This window comes from Peromyscus maniculatus, chromosome 11 (assembly GCF_049852395.1).
Source record: "Peromyscus maniculatus bairdii isolate BWxNUB_F1_BW_parent chromosome 11, HU_Pman_BW_mat_3.1, whole genome shotgun sequence".
NCBI classification, from domain to species: domain Eukaryota; kingdom Metazoa; phylum Chordata; class Mammalia; order Rodentia; family Cricetidae; genus Peromyscus; species Peromyscus maniculatus.
This window is the reverse complement of record NC_134862.1, coordinates 57,277,513-57,293,547: the sequence shown is the minus strand read 5'-3', so window position 1 is coordinate 57,293,547 and position 16,035 is coordinate 57,277,513. Positions and strand designations below refer to the sequence as shown.

General features: G+C 37.9%; 1 pseudogene; it reads left to right on the top strand.

The window, feature by feature from the left end:
• Window positions 1–13,327: 13,327 nt before the first annotated feature.
• Window positions 13,328–14,491, top strand: LOC102924442 (26S proteasome regulatory subunit 8 pseudogene; annotated as a pseudogene).
• The last annotated feature ends 1,544 nt before the right edge of the window (window positions 14,492–16,035 follow it).

Sequence of the window (16,035 nt, the reverse complement as noted above, 5' to 3'; positions counted from 1 at the left end):
GCTGAGATGATCCAGTCTCAAAGACTACTTGAATAAGGACTTGAGATAAACCCTGAACTTTGGCTTTATACATAGACTGGATAATAATGAAGGATATAGTTATCTTTCCTAGAATTTGACAATTAACCTAAAAAGTTTTCTTTCAGGATAAAGATAACTTCGCCCATACCCAGCAGGAAGCAATTTTAAGAATATGACACCCACATTGCCAAAGAAGTGGTGTGGGGCGGGTGGTTTTTTGGTTCTTTTAATGGGTTTTGGGTCTGGGATAATTTTCATTATTTAGGGGGGTAGGTTACAAGTTGTCAAGGGTTAGGAAAAAGGCTAAGCAAAGGAGATTATATTTAAGGTTCTTGTTTTTTTTTAAAAAAAAAAAGAAAGAAAGAAAGAAAGAAAAGAAAAGAAAAAGACAATTACTAGTTTTAAATACTTTACATTATTACCAACTATTAGGATATAAAGAAATGAAAGTTAGTAGTTAGACATTACAATAGAAATTGTAGTCATATTAGATATGTTTTAAAAATTGAGCAGATGTATTTTAGACAGGTCATCTTCAAACCCTTCAGAGATCTACAGAATATGGCATTTAAAATGTTTTAATAACTTAGAAATTTTTCTTTTTTGAGACATGTCGGCTCCTGGCAGTACCAATCTACTTCAGAGAAAATATGGGCATTGAAGAAACTGCATATGGAGTTAATTTTCATTGTGGCAAAAGTTAGCCACTGGACAACAAAGTATCCTCAAATCAACAGAAAAAATGGACAGACAGAACACGAAACAAAGGACTACCAATTCCTGCCAAAACAAGTGTGGTTATGGCTTTATCAAAAGGCATCTTCTGAGGCCAAGACAATATGGCACCATCCCTGAAGTCGCCTTCACAATCTGGAAAAGGTACAGTACCCTTTTCTTCGAAGGCAGCTGAACAGGCAGTGGGCCGATGGCTTCTGTTGTGCAATGGAACAGCAACTGAAAGCTCACGCCTCTCAATAGTAGACTGGCATTTAATAGAGGGATGTGGAGAAGGGGATGCTTAGATGAAGCCATATATACACAGCCAAGAAGAATGGGCAGCTGAATTCAAAAACCATCAACAATTTCCAGAATTTAAAATCCTGAATCATGACATGACACTAGTGGAATTCAGGTGTTTCTGGTACATGGACTGCTCTCACCCAATGTGAGGTTGAACTGTTGACCTTGTGTACAACCTACTTCACAAATGAGTCTGTCAGATACCATAAGCCTATAGGCTGAAGATGATGCCCCAACACTGTGGAGAAACCTCAGGTGACTGTCCAGTTAGCTGGCTGTTTCTGTCAACTCACAAAATTTTTGGAAGCTGCTTTTGTGCACTTCTTGTTTTTATTTTTGTTAGCTAATATTATTTCCTTCTTGGGTCTCTGAGGGAGTTGAAGATTAGTTAGTTATAGTTGAAGATTAATTAGGATAGAAAGTGAATTAGATACATTTTGGACTTACTAAAATAGGATAGATAAGGGAATTATTTTCTCTGATTTGTCAAATACAAATGGACTAGACATCGTTTAGGTATTTGTTACTTGTATATATTGTATATAGTTATTGTACTTTTGTATATAGTTTTTCTTTTGTTAGTTATAACCTTTTGCCTTTTTTCTTTTTATTAAAATAGAAAAGGTGAAATGTGGTGATATTTTATTTGTACTGAAATGTGATTTTAATTTTATGTTAATAAATAAAGTTGCCCTGGGGTCAGAGCTATTAGAGCCATAGCAAGAGCATGGTGGTTAGAAGAGCTAGGTAGATTTCTGTGTGTTCAGGGATACAGCCAGTATTGGAGACATATGCCTTTAAGACCTGGAGGGCGGTACTTACAGGCAGTGATGAGGCAGTCATGTGGTTGGGTTTAGAACCAATGAGAAGGCAGAACAGAAAGACTATTTAAACACAGACAAACAGGAAGTAGCTCTCTCTCGGGGAAGTTAGGAGCACTGCAGGAGGTAAGATTTTATCTCTGAGCTCTGACCTCTCGGCTTTCTCTTTTACATTGGCTCTGTGTTTCTTATTTTAAAAAGACGATTGGTTACATCTACAATTTTCTTATTTCTTTCCTCCATTCAAAACCTCCTATATACCAGTTATTGCTCTCACTTAAAGTCATGTCTTCTTTCTAATGTACTGTTTTTATATAATGTATGTGTCTGTATAAACATATATATCCTGAAATACAACCTGCTCAGTCTTTATAATGGTACTCATGTGTGGGGTGACTGCCAGGGCTGACTATTTTGTGTTAGATAACAAATTGGTGTGGTCTTCTCTGAAGAAGATGATTCCTCACACTTTCAGCATTACTTATTTGCCCAAGAGATAGTGAAGTCATGGATCTTGGAGAAGCTACAATCTCCCTTTTGCTAAATTAGTATAGTCCCTAACTACCTTAAACCCATTGATTCACATTTTCCCCACCCCTCAAAAAGGAAACTCCTCTTTGCAACAGGAGATCATACAGAAAACTACAACCAACAAAAATGTAGAGTTGTGGAGCCCAGTTCTAGGTATTCATTTACAGAATTATTCATTTACCTCATAGAGAATTAGGGAACATTGAAGATGAGTGAGCAGAAAAATTATAAGAGCCAGAGGATTCAAGAGTTTGATGTAAGATTTTATATCCTAGTAATGTCAGAGGTTAGACCCAAAAGGTTTCACCAACATGACTGATTGTGTAAACATGAGATGAACAGTAACAATAGTCATGATAAAGTGGATGGGGGCAAAGCCCATAAAGTGTTAACCCCAAAAGGCATTTGTGGTTCCTTATGCAACAAAGTGAAAAATAAAGAACACTTTAGCTTTCTCTTTACACAAAATCACTTTATACAAGTTCATTTTATGCAAATAATTCACTGAATTCAAATCGGTGTATGAAAACATAAATATCTATAATGTTGTTTGACAACATGACTGTTTAACAAAATAGAGCTCATGACTGTCCATGAATTTTGATCATATTTATAGTATGAGGTATAAATCCTCTCTTATGTGAGAAAGCTTAAATCCAATAATAAAGGAGATAATTATGCTTATTAACTTTCCAACCACTATTGTACCAATGTGCATGGTGGATTGGATTTATAGCAAAGAGAGAGAGAGAGAGAGAGAGAGAGAGAGAGAGAGAGAGAGAGAGAGAGAGAGAGAGCAAAACAACAAAATGTTATTATCCACTCTTCTATGGCCAAGTATTTTTTAAATTTCTTCTGAGATAATCATATCCTTAAACACGTCTTTCTGCATCCATGTGCAAGGTTTTTTTTTTCAGATAATGAAAGAATTATTGTTGATGTGAATATATATGAATTGTGTCTTTCACAATCAGAGGTTTATTATTTAACAAAATTTCTTCCTAACATTTTAAATTGTTAGAATTATATACAGTCTGTATGCTAAGATAAGAAATGTTAAATTGTTGTGTTAAATTTTGTTTTTAATTTGAATATAATACTTGTTTTAAGACTGGGAGCAAGTGCCTAACACTTCAGGAAAATTGTGTGTTACTGTGGAAGAAAGTTGGAATAGTATTAAAAAAAAGACTCATTTGTGGGTATTATTTTGAATAGTATATATATATTGTAGACTAAATGATACAAATTGATGAGAGCAGTCAATAACCTGTAAGTTATAGAGACTTAATTTTTATTGCATCTTGTTATGCCATGTTCACTTGATAACCCTGGGAGGCCTGATCTTTCATGAAGAAAAACAAAAGAGGAGTGGATCTGGGGAGATGGGAGGGGTGTGTGGGGAACTCAGGGAGTGGAGAAAGAGGAGCCTACACTTGAGATGTTTGAGAAACGAAGAAATAAAAAGAAATAAAAGATGAAATAAATAAATAAATAAATAGACTTACATTTCAAAATTCATTCAGATAACATTTTCTGTCAGGTCTTATCCATTTGTTTACATGTCTCTTTCTAGAGCCTGTATGCTTTAGGAAAATCTCAGATAAGGCCTCTGCCTCCAGATATTACTTATCTTTACCTGAGTAATTGCAATATTCTCCCTACTTCTTCATTTCTAATTTTTCTTCTTTTCCTTATCCACAAAAATGAATATTACAATGTATGCTATCATAGTGACACATGCATAATTTTGTGTTTATAAATTAATCTTAAATTCCATTTAGCAGTTATTAGTCCTAGAAAAGTTATCATCACAAGTCTCTTGTGAGTTTATTAACACAACTAACTCTGTTACCTAAATTTTTGCTCAGAGGACTTTTATTACTTGTAGGTTAAGAATAATTTTTCACTCGATTGACTAGTGGCACTTAGGATGTGCAACTAATGCAAGTTAGTTTCCATCCATGCTTCTGTACATGAATGATTGGAAGGGAAAACTTCAAATCTATTTCTGAATTGGTCATCCTTTCCGCCCCTGAAGGACTGTGTCACCTGATTATTAAGATGCCAGTTATCTTGTTAGAATATATTGCACTTGTGTCACGTTAAAGCTTTCTTTTGTTAAAAAAAATTGAAAAATGCAAGAAATTAAAATATACTGAGAATGAAATAAAAGCTCTGCAGACATTACACGTGTGTGTATTTGTTTAAATCCAATTTGAGGTCTGAAGTGTATTAAAGTTTGAAATATAATCCCTGGTGCTGCAGTATTAAAAGGTGAGATTTTCAAGATATGATTAGGCAACAAGAGTAAGACTTCCAGCTTTACAAAGGGCAAGATGAAGCCGGGCGGTGGCGGCGCACGCCTTTAATCCCAGCACTCGGGAGGCAGAGGCAGGCATATCTCTGTGAATTTGAGGCCAGCCTGGTCTACAGAGCAAGATCCAGGAAAGGCACAAAGCTACACAGAGAAACCCTGTCTTAAAAAATAAAAAAATAAAAATAAAAAGGTGTTGCTAGAGTTTTCCTGCCTTGCCCACAGTCAGGACAAATCTTTGTCACCTGCCAGTCCCCCAGTTGCTCAGACCCAACCAAGTAAACACAGAGACTTCTCTCCTTCTCTCCATGTTCCACCTAGCCCCACAGTCCCACAATCCATGTATAAAATAATCACTCAGATGCTTATATCACTTATAAACTGTATGGCTGTGGCAGGCTTCTTGCTAACTGTTTTTATATCTCAAATTAACCCATTTCTATAAATCTATACCTTGTCATGTGGCTGAGGGCTTACTGGCGTCTTTACATGCTGCTTGTCCTGGCGGTGGCTGCAGTGTCCCTCCTTTCTTCTTCCTGTTTCCCCAGTTCTCCTCTCTCCTTGTCCCGCCTATACTTCCTGTCTGGTCACTGGCCATCAGTGTTTTATTTATATACAACGATATCCACAGCAAAAAGGCAAGATGAAATCAGTCCCTTTGGCCCTAAAGCTTTCGCCAGTGAAGGGTCAGTAACAAGGCTCCATCCTGAAGATACTTGACCTGCACAGGGCTGGATCTCCATCAGTTCTTCAACCTTGAATTTCAGTTATGATGGTGGGAAATTAAAATCTTATGTTTATAAAAAATCCACTCTCTGGCTGTCTTAGTTTTCTTTCTCATTGTTTTGACAAAATACCTGAAAACAATAATCTTAAGGAAGAAAAGTATTATTTCAGCTTACAGTGAAAGACTTTGCCTTCCATCTACCATGGTGAGGATGCACTTTAGAGAGAGAAGAATGCCGGGGGATGTCTTTCTGTAAACTGTGAATATATGTTGTTCCCATTGGTTAATAAATAAGCTGCTTCAGCCTATGGCAAGGCCTCTTAGAGGCTGGTGGGAAATCCAAGGAAATGTGGCAATATATAGATTAATAGTTATGGGTTGAGTTAAACTATAAGAGCTACCTAGTAAGAGGCCTGCCATAGGCCATACAATTGATAATTGATATTATGCCTCTGAGTAACTATTTTATAAGTGGCTAAATGACCACAAGGCTGGGTAGGACCAGAGAAATCTCCTGGCTACAGAGGAAGCTGTGAAAGAAATTTCATCTGCAGAAACAAAGCAGAGAGTGAACAGGAAGAGACTCCAAGCTATGAACCCCACAAGCCCTCTCTCAGGGACCTACTTCTTTCAAGAAGGCTTGACCTCCTGAACATTCCACAGTAGCAATCAATGCCACCATCTGGAGACAAGGGTCCAAACTCAAGAGTCCATGCAGGCATTTCACATTCAAACCACATGCTATAAGCATTGTTACCGCATCGCAGAGCAGAACCCTTGCTTTTGTATTGTCCTGTTTCTCTAAAGAAAATGGCAAATTTCAGAGTTCAGGGTCACATCCAGCATAGCTCCAGGAAATTACTTGATTGGGCCTGTGAGAGAACGAAGGAGTGATAGACAGACAACACAGAAAATCTAGGATCTGATAGTCTAGGCCATCAAATGGTCCTCTGAAATCTCAGTGTGTTTAGTTTATGAAGTTGAAAAGGGGGGAAGGGTTATTGCATACAGAGATCAAGGAGGCAAGGCCTATGGTGCACAGTGGGATCAAAGAGACAGGTTTTGTTAATCTGGGTTGGAGCTCTCTCTGAAGGGGAGCAATACTCCTGTAAAACTATGGGGAGAAGAACTCTGGTGGATTTTAGATGTGTGAGCAGAGACTTAAATGGCACTTTTCACGTTCATTCATTGTTATTTCACTACATAGTGTGCATGGCTCTCCTATCTCTATTTTAAGCTCCTTAGAAAACTTTCAAGAGGCATTCTTAAGGGTATTAACACAATTTAATTGAGGGTAAAGGTTTTATATCTCAGAATATTGCCATACTCTAGTAACAAACTTCAAGTGTTATTGTTTTGAAGGAATTCCCAGGTTAATAATCATAGAAAAGCTCAACACGATATTTTGAACAATTTCCATCAAGTTCATTTCGGCCCCTCCTAACTGCAAACAAGTTACCAGACAAATAAATGTGTAACTAGGACAAGGTAATTTAATATTAACTTTATAGTGATACTGAAAGAGCTAGTGTATGTTTATATATGTTACATAAGTATAATTTTTTAGTCCATTTAGTGTTACTTGTATGTCCAATATTTTTTTTTGGGGGGGAGGTGGGACCATTTATATTGGATAACTAATTAGAAGTCTCCTGCTTAGGCAGGACTAATTTTTCTTCTCTCAGTAGTCATTAATCACCCATACTTCTGCATCTGTGAAGAGTGGGGAGGCTTTACATTTCTCCATTCTTCTCTGCCTCTCAACTGGTGTAGTCATTGTTCAGATCTTGTTTAGGCATTCATATTGTTTAGATTTCAAGGGTGTGGTTTCTATGTTACATCTAGAAGGCAAATACACAGCAGACTTCCAGATCCTCTGCAGGTTATTATCTTTCTGCTCAATCTCCTGCAATAGCCCCAGCGTCTTTAGACGTTGGAGATATCTTTGTCATCTGTGTCAAATGTTAGATGATAATAGTTATGTGCACTCATGTTGTTGTCTTTTATTATGTCTTATTAGTCTACAGGCTTATTTCTGTACATGCACCAAAATGCAATCTCAATCAACATCCTCAAAAACGTCTTTTCAGAGATAGAAAAATTACTGCGAACATTAGTTTAATATAATGTGTGCTACTATGTGTTTTAACTTGCATATCTTTCCAAACTCAATTTCAATTTTTTTCAAAAACAAATTAATAATAGTAGAGACAAGTAAAGTGTTATTATTTTCCATGGAGCAGTCTTTAAACTTCCTGTGTTTTAGTTTTATTTCACTATTTCCTTTAATAAATCATCTTGATAAAAGTGGCAATGGTGATAAATATGTCCACAATAACCAGTGATATTTACCTAGTTCTAGGCAATATTGAAATTTATAAAATAGTAAGTCATTTTACCTCCCCATTCTTTTTGATAAGTCCCATTTTAAGTAGGCTAAGGTACTGAAGAAAACACGAAAAATCAGTTTCTTTGAGTTTGCATTAATATATGTTATTAAATAAAACTCTGAAATCTACTTCATTGGGTCATTTTTTTATATCTTGACCCTATTAAATTCCTGTGTCTGACATTCTTTAAATAAGATGTGCCTTCTTCTTTTGAATAGCATATGTTGTTTTATCTTATAAGCCAATTGAATGAAATACATTTTATCATTGCATTATTATTGTAAACACAGTATTCAGACTCTGAAACACACATGCATGAAATGTTTATTATATTAGTTTGGATAAGTAGCTGTAAAATATCCAAAGGTCTTGCAGAGTTTGACCTTAACTGTAAATCTCAGAACAAGAAATGAGCAGACCTGGCATTAGAAATATTGGAATTCTCATGCATGTTCCCACCTTTGAGGCAGATCATGGGTTCAAGAGTGCCTGATGGCAGTGAAGTTCAAGGAGTTAATTGTGATTTTCTTCTAGATAAACAGATTATTCAAAATATAGAAGGTTTTAAGTTTAGAGAGGTGATAGACAGAGGAGCAAAGGAGACTTACCATCTGTCAAAACACAATGGGAGGTATACAGGCTAAAACCTGACATGAAGGGCATCTGCCAGGAGGCAAAATCACCCGAGTCGACTTGCCCCTTTTTTTAAACTTAAAGGCTTTCCAAGAGGAAGCCCGAGGAATGGTTCAGTTTAAGAGTTTATGGACTTTTAAGAGTAAGAAATTTAATTTAGATTTCCTCTTGTTTAATTAAAGGACTGAAGACGAATAAGCCCTAAACTCAATCATAGTGTGAAGGAGTCACCTGGATGCCTTTAGGGGTGACAAACAAGATTACTCACCTGAGAAAGGAATCAGTAGCTTCCTAATACCTTCTGGCGAAGTCTAGATAGACTCCTGAAATGAGGGATCACCTAGATTGCACAGTAAAAGTCTCATCAGGTACACACTAGAGCTTACAGAGCAATTGTTCATCTAATTCATTTGAAGACTCTTCCAAGAGTACACCAGGCTTATCTCTGTAATGCTTTAAACTGGCACCTGGGGTATGGGAAACAATTATTTTTTTTAAGTTGGATTTGCATTAACTTAAATAGGAAGTAGACGTCATTGAAGATTAGCTTGTAAGAATATCTTCCTTTTTGCTACTATTCCTTTTAATGCATTTTCTTTTCATATTTTATTAAACATGAGCCTGCAGTAAAACACCTTTTGATCATTACTTATGCTTTTGAATACCTCAGCTCAGCTCATCTTCCCCCTAAGATACCAGCCAGAGATTTTCCTCACATGATGACAAAGTGAAATTGACATTGAAGACAGAGAAGCTGTCTTATTTCATTTGCATGCAGTTTTCCTGTACTTAAAACCAAAAGGGAATGGTCAGGAATGAGAGGAGTTCCTTATTCTTTCAATAGGACACAAAAATGTCTACTTTTGTGGTGTTTGTACTACAGTAGTGCAGTTTTTCTTTATATTTTTACAAGTTTACTTTGAATGGACTCTAGCGTGCATCTTAGCAAACTACCATAAACTGTTTTTTCTTAGTACTGCTTTAATTGAACCCAATACTATGAATTTAATAAGCAATCATTCTATCATTCAGCTACACTTTCAGCCATTAATTGACTACATTCAATTTTTTAAAAGCTCTATATATTTCTAAATTCCTGAGAGATTTACCTACATGTATGTAAGTGTGCTTTGTGTATGTGCCTAGTGCACACAAAAGCCACAAGAAGGGCCTGAATCACTTGGGCTGGAGTGACAGACAATTGTGAACTGCCATGTGGTTAGTGGGAACTGAAACCAGGTCCTCTTCCAGAGCAGCATGTGCTCTTCCTGCTGAGGCAGCTCTCTAGCTCCAAGCTCCTGCTTTTAAATGAATTATTTAATAATATGGAATTTACATTTGCATTTCTATAAACAAGGATAACAGAAGGATGGCTCAGTTGAGGTTTATATTTTTTTTTATTTTAATACAAACCCAAATTAATGTGTAATTATCCATGAGGCAAATGTGGATTTCTTTTTATGCTAAACTACTAAAAAAGATTCATAATATTTCAAAATGGATCTTTTGAATCAAAACCTAAAGTGTGAAGGTGTAATGATTTCAGATTTATGATATATGTACTTATTTTCTTTAATGTTATTTCCCTTCATACTGTACATAACAAAAAACAGAGCCTTGAATTATAAAATTTCATTGATTATTTAGGTAGCCTGAACTTTGGAAGGTTTATGTTTATGTACTAAACTGAAAAGTTCCATAGTATAGTTCAAAAGATTAAATATTGAATTCAGTGCTCTGATTCAGCATATTAAAACCATAATATGTGAAATCTCAGCAAAGTGAAGAAAATTTTCTCAAAACAGCCAGAGGAGAGGTAGAGGGAAAAAGAAGGAGCAGAAAGGAGCAAGAGAAAAAGAGAGAGAGAGACAGAGACAGAGAGTCAGAGAGAGAGAGAGAGAGAGAGAGAGAGAGAGAGAGAGAGAGAGAGAGAGAGAGAGAGAAGAGGATGTTGTTAGCCAATTACATAAAGAAGAAAATTGCAAAGGAATTTGTCTATTAAATTAGATCCTAAAATATTATTAACTTTGTGCTAAATGTGTAGGAAATTGTTAAATTTGCCTATAACAGCTGGCGTTAAGTTCTTTTCTCAAGACAGCCTCTATGACAAAAGTCTATTGAAAATTATTTGGTGGTTAGGTTTTCTCTGTTGTATTTTAAAAACGGATCAGGTTTCTTACTAAGGGTATTTTTTTTTTAACATTGATAATGTATTTGAATTTAAGTTCACAGGGACAAAGAATGCAGGACAAAAAAGAAAACAGATGGTGTAAACGGTGCTTAGTGAAAAACTGCCTCGTTTTAAAATGAAGGATTGTGGGAATATTCCAGATCAGTTGGTGAGAAGTTATTTTAAAATATGGATAATAAGAAGAATTTTAAACATGCCTTTCTGTAATTCATATTTTCTGTACATACACATAATTACCCTCACAATACAGACATTAAGTATAGAGACGTCCATTTCTTTAGTTTCATAAATCTTGGAAACAAGGCAGTAAAAAGATCCCACCATAGAGTATAAATTTAGGATTATGGGCATCTGAGTTCAATCCTTCCCCCAGTTACATGATCTTGGCAATTTTCATAACTTTAACCATTCTCTTTCCCCTCTGCATATAAAGAATAATTAAAACAATCCATATAAAGTGCTTAACCAATTCTGGGGACATATTTAGCACTGAACAAGCGTCATTTCAGATTTAAAGTCTGATATTTCATGCTGGCTCAGTGTAGAATGAAATGCAACCATGGTGTATAGCATAAAGAATAAGATGAGTCAACAGCTAGCAAAGAGGCATCTTTTATTCTTACTTCCCGTGCCTTTAATTCACATTGTTTAAAATGCAATCTCATGAAATCTAGCCTCAGCTAAACTTCAGCTCACTATGTAGCCAAGTTCAACAAATTGAACTCCCAGCATCTCTGCCTCCTATTGCACACACTGGTATCACAGGTGTATTCTGTGCTTCCCTGATTAAGGAAATTCAGTCAAGAAATTAGGTAAATAGAATTCAATAATTTCTTAAAAATTCATCAATTATATTTCACTGTTTTATCTTTTCCAAGGCCAACAGAAAAATCTACCTTCAAGTTTTTTTTTGTTACTTTTTCATTATGAAAAAAATATATTGCTGTTCATTAAAGTATAACTATAAGGTAAACATTTGATACAAATTAAGATTTTTCTTTTAAAAATAACATCATTACAAATTAATTTTAAATGTGTTGCTATCAATAATATTGAAGTAAAAATGAGATGTAACAGTCTCAGCTGGGTAGTGGTGGTGCACACCTTTAATCCCAGCATTCAGGAGGCAGAGGCAGGTGGATCTCTGCTAGTTTTGAGGCCAGCCTGGTCTACAGAGTGAGTTCTAGGAAAGGCACAAAGCTACTCAGAGAAACTTTGTCTCAGAAAAAAAAAAGACTTAACAGTCTCTTTTTCTTGGTTCTATTTAAATTAAAAACTTATTAAGAGATGAAAGTGGTAAATAAATAGTTTAAACATATGGGTTAGTGATAAAAATTATTATTATTATTATTATTATTATTATTATTATTATTTTGGTTTTTCGAGACAGGGTTTCTCTGTGTAGTTTTGTGCCTTTCCTAGAACTCACTCAGTAGCCCAGGCTGGCCTCGAACTCACAGAGATCCTCCTGGCTCTGCCTCCCGAGTGCTGGGATTAAAGGCATGCGCCACCACCGCCAGGCGATAAAAATTATTTTATAGTTTTGGTGCTACTCTATCGGGAACTATGGGGGTCAAGCCCCTCGATAGTCCCCTCCCAGGGTCTGGAAGAATCTACAACCAGCTGACAATTAATCTTTGATGAAAAGAAATGAATCCACATACACAAAACTCCTTAGTCCATATACTTTATTATTCTGTGACAGCTATAAGCTTATATTCTGCTCTCATATTTAGGTCATCTTTAGCCTGATTTCTCTCTACACTTGTCTATGATCCCCTCTAGGTTCTATCTTAATTTCTTCATCTAGTTCTGCCCCTTCTAGGTTCTCATCCACTTTGTTCCTTCCCATATCATCTCCCCTCCCGTCTCCTCTCTCCTCTTCTCGTTCTACTTCATCTTGTTCTTCCCCATCTGGCCCTTTCTCATCTTCCATCTTGTTCCTCTAGTACTCTCCTGTAGCCCTTCAATCTACTTCTTCCCCATCTCAGTTTGTTCCTCTCAAGTTCTTACCCATCTAGTTAGTTCTTCCATTCTCTTTTCTCTTCTCCTCTTGTGCCCTGGAAGTCCCGGAATATAAGAGGGGAGGGTCCGAGCTAAATTGTGTAAAGCTATTAATGTCCACCTCTCCTAGGTGGTGTCCCCTTGTGGAATTTATCATAAGTCAGGAGACTTGCACGTGGGCTGTTACCATTGTTAGTCCACCTGGGACTAACAATGGGCACCCACCTGGGTGGTGTTTCCTGTAGTCCTTGAAAGTGGCCAAGGGAGATAGATAATCTGATTCCAGAGAAAGCCTTTCCTGAAGCTGTTCTCCAAATACCTGGAATGTGTATGTCCAAAGAGTGATCAGTCTACACTGTTAGTCCTTCTTAGGGGAAAGTCAATTGGAAAAACTATGAAGGCACACATGATTTTCATAACAGAAGACAGCTGATATATAACAAGCCAAGTAACACCAAAAACTCCTTGGGATTTGGCTTCCTCTGGAGGAATTCCCTGATTCCTCCAGGTAGTGACTTTGCCGTAACCAGCTGAGTTCTTATGATATATTCCTGCGGCCTGCAGCACTACTCAAAAACTAACAGTGTAGCTCTTATGTGCCGCTTAACTTCCATTCCAATGAGTAGTTGCCCAAGGGTCTGTTAAAAGTAAGCCTTTAGGATGCCGGTGGTCCCTGCCCAAAAAGGGAAGATGGCACTTGATGGGCCAGAGCAGATGGAACTGGAAGAAGGGAAGGCAGGCAGTGGACTCCGCCAGTATTAGCTGTCCAAGATGGAAAAACTCCAGTTGATTGTAAATGATAAGAGCCTGAATCTCCAGAGACTCCAGGCACAGAGGAATGAGCTAAACGCAAAAATTCGCCTGTTTTGGGAGGAGCTGTAGCTGCTGCAGGAACAGCGCTCCTATGTTGGAGAAGTAGTTCAGGCCATGGGTAAGAAAAAAGTGTTGGCCAAGGTCCATCCTGAAGGCAAATTCGTCCTTGATGTGGACAAGAACATTGGCATCAGTGATGTGACACCCAGTTGCCAGGTTGCTCTAAGGAAAGACAGATATGCTCTGCATAAGATCCCTCCTAATAAGGTGGACCCTCTGGTGTCACTCATGATGGTGGAAAAGGTGCCGGACTCAACTTATGAGATGATTGGTGGTCTGGACAAGCAGATCAAAGAGATCAAAGAAGTGATGGAGCTGCCTGTGAAGCACCCTGAGCTTTTTGAAGCACTGGGTATTGTGCAACCAATGGGAGTGCTTCTGTATGGACTGTACCTTTATTCATGGCTCTGAACTGGTACAGAAATTTATTGGGGAAGGGGCAAGGATGGTGAGGGAGCTGTTTGTCATGGCATGAGAACATGCTTCATCTATCATCTTCATGGATGAGATTGACACTCTATCGGCTCCTCCCGGCTGGAGGGAGGCTCTGGCGGGGACAGTGAAGTGCAGCGCACAATGCTGGAACTGCTCAACCAGCTGGATGGCTTTGAGGCCACCAAGAATATCAAGGTCGACATGGCTACTAACAGGATTGATATCCTGGACTCTGCCCTGCTTCATCCTGGGAGGATGGATAGAAAAATTGAATCCCCACTTCCTAAAGAGGAGGCCTGGCTGGACATTTTGAACATCTACTCTTGGAAAATGAACTTGACCAGGAGGATCACCCTGAAAAAAATTGCTGAATTGATGCCAGGAGCTTCAGGAGCTGAAGTGAAGGGTGTGTGCACAGAAGCCGGCGTGTATGCTCGGCATGTCCTTGTTACTCAGGAGGACTTTGAGATGGCAGTAGCTACGGTCATGCAAAAGGACAGTTAGAAAAATATGTCCATCAAGAAGCTATGAAAATGAGGGTTCGTCCTGTGTGGATCCCTCCAATAAAGGTCTGTGTGGTAAACTCTCAAAAAAAAAAAAAAAGGAAAGGTAAGCCTTTAAATTCACATATTGTGAGCCAGGCGGTGGTTGCACACGCCTTTAATCCCAGCACTTGGGAGGCAGAGTGTCAGGTGGATCTCTGTGAGTTCAAGGCCAGCTTGGGCTTCAGAGTGAGATCCAGGACAGGCACCAAAACTACACAGAGAAACCCGTCTTGGGGGGAAAAAAAAATCACATATTGCTTTGGGTGACATGGTGCTTTGTGCAATAATTACACTTCTTTAGAGACTCAGATGACTGACTGACTGATAAGGAAGATGTAAGAGGTCTGAACACCTATGTGTGATGGAGAATGTCTTTGAAGGAACATTTTAGGCAGCACTTTTGGTATGCCACCATGAGAGCTCCCCTCCCTGCATCCACTCCACAGCCCATGCCTTCATTTCTATTGCATTAATTCTGAGTATCCTTAAACAAGTACTACCTACACTCGAGCTTATTTTCCTTACTTTTTCTTTACTTCCTGGAAAAGCCAATTGTGAAAATAATAATAATGTTTTTTTATATGTAATCTACTCTGCTGTGGAATGTCTTTCTATACACTGTGAATATGTGCTGCTCTGATTGGTTGATAAAATACTGATTGGGCAGGAACCAGACAGGAAGTATAGGTAGGGCAACCTCAAAACCCAGATTTACCAATTTTGGGTATATATCCAAAAGATGCTCAGTCATACCACAAGGACATTTTCTCAACTATGTTCATAACAGATTAGTTTATATTAGCCAGAACCCAGAACAACGTAGATGTCCCTCAAATGAAGAATGGATAAAGAAAATGTGGTACATTTGCACAGTATTACAGAGTATTACTTAGCTGTTAAAAAACAATGAAAAAAAACATCATTAAATTTGAAGATCGATGTATGGAACTAGAAAAGATCATTCTGAGTGAGGTAACCCAGACCAAGAAAGACAAACATGGTATGTATTCACTTATAAGTGGATATTATTTGCAAAGTAAAGGAGAATCATGCTAGAATCCACAGACCCAGAGAATTTAGGTAACAGTGAGAACTCAAGCAGGGATGCTTGGATGTATCTGGAAATGGAGATATAAGATATGTCATGTGTCGACTGGGGGCAGGTAGGAATGGGAAGAGGAGGTATCAGGTCAGGGTGGTGGAGTGGGACAGTACTGAAAGACATGACTAGAACAGGGGTGGGCATTTAGGGGTCAGATAGAAACCAGGTGCAAGGGAAATTCCCAAGAACCTACAAGGGTGATCCCAGCTAAATCTCTAAGCAAAAACAGATGTGTAGCCTGGACAGGCCATTTCCTGTGACCAGGCAAGACTTTTAGTGGAGGGATTGGGACCAACCCAGCCAAATATACTTTAACCTACAATCTATCCGGCTTATGGGATGGGCTGGGGTAAGGATGGCACCAAGATTGTGTGAGTGGCCAACCAGTGACAGGTCCACTATGCCAGGAGAGTGAACTCATCTCTGAA